The sequence below is a fragment of the Suricata suricatta genome, chromosome 11 (genome assembly GCF_006229205.1).
Source record: "Suricata suricatta isolate VVHF042 chromosome 11, meerkat_22Aug2017_6uvM2_HiC, whole genome shotgun sequence".
Taxonomy (NCBI): Eukaryota; Metazoa; Chordata; class Mammalia; order Carnivora; family Herpestidae; genus Suricata; species Suricata suricatta.
In genome coordinates, this window is record NC_043710.1 from 105,721,802 (window position 1) to 105,727,388 (window position 5,587).

The following is a 5,587-nucleotide window of genomic DNA, read 5'->3' on the forward strand; positions in this document are numbered from 1 at the left end:
CATTCTGGCCATTTACCATCACATACAGTTAAGCTGATGCCCCACTGCAAGGTCAGTGGTGGGACAGGATGGAGCAGGGCAGGTGCAGCCGCCATCACTACCCTAGTCCCCTCAGCAGGTGGTCACTAATGAGCAGCCTTGAGACCAAAGAAGCCCTCAATTAGTCCTTGAACTTTTATAGCCTAATGAGGAAAGAGGTCTATACACAGACTGATGATTCCTGTCTCTAGGTTCTAGCATTAAAAAACAAAGGGGGGTTCCCCCTATTGGATCAGATGGTGCCTTTTGTAGGGAAAAATTTTGTAGGGATATTCAGCTTTATCTGTGTTGCCCAGACTTGGATCATTATTAATTTAATTTGATAAGCATAAGTTAAGCACCAAAAGGAAAGTGAGGCATTGTGGCAGATGCTAAAGCTAGAAGACGCAACGAGATAAAGTCTCATTCTTGGTCTCATAGTCTCTGGAAAAGGTGAAGAGCATCCAGCATCTCGGAAGAGCGGGATCTGTGCTAGGAAAGCCTACCATCTCGCACACCCTGGGAAGAGAGAGGAGGGCCAGAAGTCTGACCTGTGGGGGGGGAAACTTGGAGAACTTCCCAGAAAAAGTGTATGTCAAGCCTTACAAGATGAGTGGAGATGATCCAGACAGAGAAGGACATGTTCCAGCAGGTCAAAGCCAACTCTGATGAGCCAGGGCACCTCCAGCAGCATGGTCCTGTTCGAGAACCCAGACGTGGAGAGGGGCCTGGGCGGCTCAGTCAGCTGAGCATCGGACTTCAGCTCAGGTCATGATCTCATGGTTGATGACTTTGGGTCCCACGTGGGGCTCGGTGCTGCCAGCTCAGAGCCTGGAGCCTGCTTTGGATTCTGTCTCCCTCTCTCTGCCCCTCCCCTGCTCATGCTCTGTCTCTCTCTCTCTCAAAAATAAATAAACAAGAAAGAACCCAGACATGGAGCATGGCCTCTTGGCTTCAACCCAGTTCTACCACCCAATGAGCCAATGCTCGGTGCCAGCGGCTTCCTCCTCGGTCAAATGAAGAAAGTGATTCAAGTGTTTCAAAGGGTTTTGTAGGATCAGATGAAACAATTCCTGAGATCGGCCCAGATCAGCCTCAAGTTCAGAAATCTGAACTTCCCTCCTTACCTCTTGTTCTGCCCCATAAAATGTAGTTCTGTAGGCAGGTGCATTATTTCCAAGCAACAGAACAGATTTCTGGCAGATTTAAGCAGAAAATGAATTTATTTAAAAGATGTCTAATCGTTCCCAGTTATCAGGAAGGTCATTGGAAAACGAGGCTTAGAAAATGGGCAAAGGGAACACAGGGGCACCTGGGTGGCAGAGTCGGTTAAACGTCAGAGTCTTGATCTTCCCTCATGTCATGATCTCACAGTTTGTGAGTTTGAACCCCACATTGGGCTCTGCGCCAATGGCGTGGAGCCTGCTTGGTATTCTGTCTCTCCTTCTCTCTGCCCCTTCCTGGCTAATGCGCACGTGCACACACACACTCACTCACTCTCTCCTTCTCTCTCTCTCTTTCTCTCTCTCAAAATAAATAAATAAACTTTAAAAATTCAAAGGGGCACCTGGGTGGCTCATCTGGCTTCAGCTCAGGTCATGATCTCGCTGTTCGTGGGTTTGAGCCCCGCATCGGGCTCTGTGCTGACAGCTAGCTTAGAGCCTGGAGCCTGTTTCAGATTCTGTGTTCTGCCCCCCCCCCCCGACCCTCCCCTGCTTATGCTGTCTCTCTCTGTTTCTCAAAAATAAATAAAAAACAGAAAAAAAATTAAAAACAAAAGGGCCAAGGGAAGATAGACTTTGTGGCCAGGCGCACCAGCAAAATCAGACCACAGAACAGAACTCCTGCCCCACAGGTGGGGCCGGTAACCTCACTCGTGGCCATCACTGGAATCACCTGTCCTGCCACGACACCTGCCTCCTGGGTGGGTCAGCCGAGGGCGGGAGGGCCAGATTGGCCCAGCCTGAGGCATCTGTGAGCCCTGCTTGGAAAGCGAGTGGCTGGGATTTTCCATTCCTTTACAGGAAAGCACACTCTGCCTCCTACCAGGACTCAGATGATGGGGAATCCCCGTTTTACCAGCAAAGCAGCCGGATGCTGCAGAGCCCCCACAAAGGAAAGAGAAAACAAATGCCCACCACAGTCCCCCACCACCCATGTGCTCTCACCGTAGGGACGGCCAGCCCATTAACCCCATGGGCACAGGGTTCTCTGGCTCAGAGATTCTGCAGTCACACCTGCTGCTGTCACAGCTCACTCCGGAGCCCAGCCCCCATTGATATGGTGAGCACGAGCCGCCAGTAGCCAAAGATTAATTGGTGGGGGATTGGGAGATTTCTCTTCCATAACAATGGGCTTTTCTGCTTGTACTAATAAGATGCCAATTAGGATATTTACATTTCGGGTTCAGCCTGAAGTTATGCTCACCGTTCAGGAGGTGGACCAGAGGCGTGGGCCCTCCTAACGGGCTGTCAAATGGGTGGGCATCAGGGTGGTCCTCGCTGGGTGAGAAAGAGCCCCTCCCTGGGACTCTGGGAGGAAAATTCAAATGAAGCCAGGTCTCCCATCCCATTCCTTCTGTTAGGTTCCTACTCCTTGGAGTGGCTTCAGACAGTGGCTTATTACATATGCCAAATGTGGTTTCTGGAAGCAAAGAGACAGAGGAAAACTCTATTAGACACAAGAAATCAATTCTGTTTTATTTTCACTCTCTGTTGCCCCCATCTCCTGCTTGAGACCACACCTAATGTCACCCTCCCCGTCCCCCCCTAAGTAAAGCTCAGGACAGGGATGCTGGGCACCTGGCATGTGGCTGCTGGCCCTGCCTGGACATGGCCACTTTGGTTCTCACTGCAGGAAGTAGGCACCTGCGTTACAGAGCGCTTTCACACCAATAGTACGCTTAGCACAGAGGGTTGCAGAGTCCCCGGGGAACACAGGAGTCATGGGGTGTTGGGACCCCCGGCTGGACCACCTACAGAGAACCAGAGCGCTTTCCAGCCTGTGCTAGAAGCTCGACAAACTCAGGAAGGAAGATGCGTATTTCACAGGCGGGCACTTCACCATGTGCTGTCCTGCTCCGTTTGTTAATTACTTCGTGCCAGCCAGCCTGTCCCCAGTTTGAGCGCATGGACCACAGCTTCCGCCTCTCAGCTAAGGCCACAGCTCCGAGCAGCCCAGTGAGGGCCCAGTTAACACCAGCTGGCTGGCTGAGCTCAGCATCATCCCTACGGACCTGACCCTTCTTCTGAGGGAGGGGCCCTTCCCCAGGCTGATGGACAGTGTGGTGGAGTTTGTAGTGGGGAGGCCCGCCTCTCACTCGCCACAGACGTGGTCTGGCTTCCCAGCTTCTGCTTTCGCTGTGTCCTGTGGCTGTTCTTGCTTAGAACAAGTATTGCCAGCTGGGTGGCTTCAGACAACAGAAATGTAATCTCTTGCTGTTCTGGAGGTCTGACATTGGAAATCAGCATCACTAGGCTGAAATCAGGGTGTCCCTTTGGGCGGGGTGGGGGTGGGAGGGAGTCTGTGCCTTGGCTCCTCCGGCCTCCAATGGCTGCTGGCTTGCAGCCACCTCCTTCCAGTCTTGAAAGCCAGCACGTTCACGTCTCTCCCTGCTCTGTCCTCACATTGCTGTGTTTGCATGTGTGTGCACATGTACAATTGCCCACAGACTCCCTCTTAGAAGGAGACTTATGATTGCCCTCAGGGTCCACCTGAGAAAATCCGGGAGGGCCTCCCCATCTCAAAATCCTTCACGGAAGCACATGTGCAAAGACCCTTTTTCCAAATAAGACAACATTCACAGGCTTCCAAGATGAGGACCCGATACCTTTGCGGGGCATACCCACTTGTTACCTCCCCCCGGCCCCCCACTACCTCTTCTGATCTGGAACAAGTGCCCAAGGGTCCTAGACCGGCATCTGAGTCGCAGTTACCCCTTCTGTGGCACAGGAATTTTCCCCATCCGCTGCCTTCTTCACAGGGTGGTGGTGAAGACCGAGAGGTAATACATAGATTGAAAGCATTTTCTAAGCCATGAAGCCCCACACAAATACAAGACAATATTATTGCAGTGGGAGAGTGGCAAGTTCAGCACTTGAGAAAACTATCAGGTTTTAAAACATGTGAGGGAATAGAAACCAATGTTATTCAAAAACCTCATTTACAAGCCCCACCAAAGCCTCCCGCCCTCCCTCCCTCCCTTCTCCCCTGTGGCTGTAGGGGTGTGACAGAGGCCTGTCTTGGGGGTGGCTTTGTGGCCTGAAAACAAATCATTCTTCACAGCTTGCTCCCAAGTCCAATAAGCTAGAAGGAATTGGTAGAGAGATTTAACGATATGTATTTCAAGAAAAAGATGAAAATGTGTCTACTTTTAGGAGATGCAGTAAAAATGCATCGGCCTCACAATAAACTTTGCAGCGAAGATGCATAGAGGGAAGCATATAACGCAGTCATGGCAGTAACGTCTCATTTATAGGGAAATCCTCTCAGAGATCTGTTAGATTCTGCCCCCCACCCACATCCTTCAGCACAGGGTCTGCAGATGGGGGTCTCTCTCCTTCAGCTCCCTCCAGCCTCTGCAGGAAGTGCGTCAGCTCAACGATAGCCTGGCTCTTGGTCTCCCTTTGAAGTCCCTACAAGACGCACCAACTGAAATCCTTTGAGGACCAATTACACCTGACCCCAGGAGCGATGGCCCACAGACAATCCATCACAGACCCACAGCTGGCTTCTTGCTCTTATAAATAAAGCTTTATTGAATCACGGCCATGCTCATCCCATCCATGAAGGCTTTGGTGCCACAAAAGAATTGCAAAGTTGTGACTATGTGGTCTGCTGACGCCGGAACCACACCACCGGCTCATCAGTTCTTAGGCAGAACCGTCCCCAAACTAAAACTAAAATAACAGCTAACGTGTGGGAGCCTTACTCTGTGCCAGGCGTGGGGCCATGCCCATATGGAAATTACCCTGTGTCACCCTCACACGCGGCCCCAGGAAGCAGGTAGTTCTAGTTGTGCCGGGGAGAAAACTGAGACTCGGGGATGGTCAGCAACTTTCTCAAGGTCCCAGCAGCTAGAAACCAACAGGAGTGGGATTCACACCCATGTCTGTGTGACCCACCACCCTCCCTCGGCTGCCATTCTACAGCATCGGCTTTCCGCGCTGGCACCTCACAGCCCTCCTGCAGTCCTCGGCTGCTTCTGGTTGTCTGGGATCTTATCTTCTCCACCTGATTTCAGCACTGCCTCATCCTGATTCCCTCGGCTAAGGAAGGGAACATGGAAGCTCTTCCTGGCTCCCCCCTCCCCTCCCCTCCCCTCCCCACGCGGCTCCACAGCTGCCCATCCTGGTGCCTGCTCAGGCCGGCCCGCTGACCTCCTTCCCCATTTCCCCACAACCTCACCTCCCAGCCTGGCCTCCCCGCCTGCCCCGCTCCTGGGTGAGTTTCTGCCTCTGCTCTCAAGGCTCCAGTCTGCTCCAAGGGGGCACTGGGAGAGCGGATGGGAAGCGAGGCATTTGCATTCCACTTCCTGGGGCTGTTCAGATCTTACCTGCAATTCTTCTGA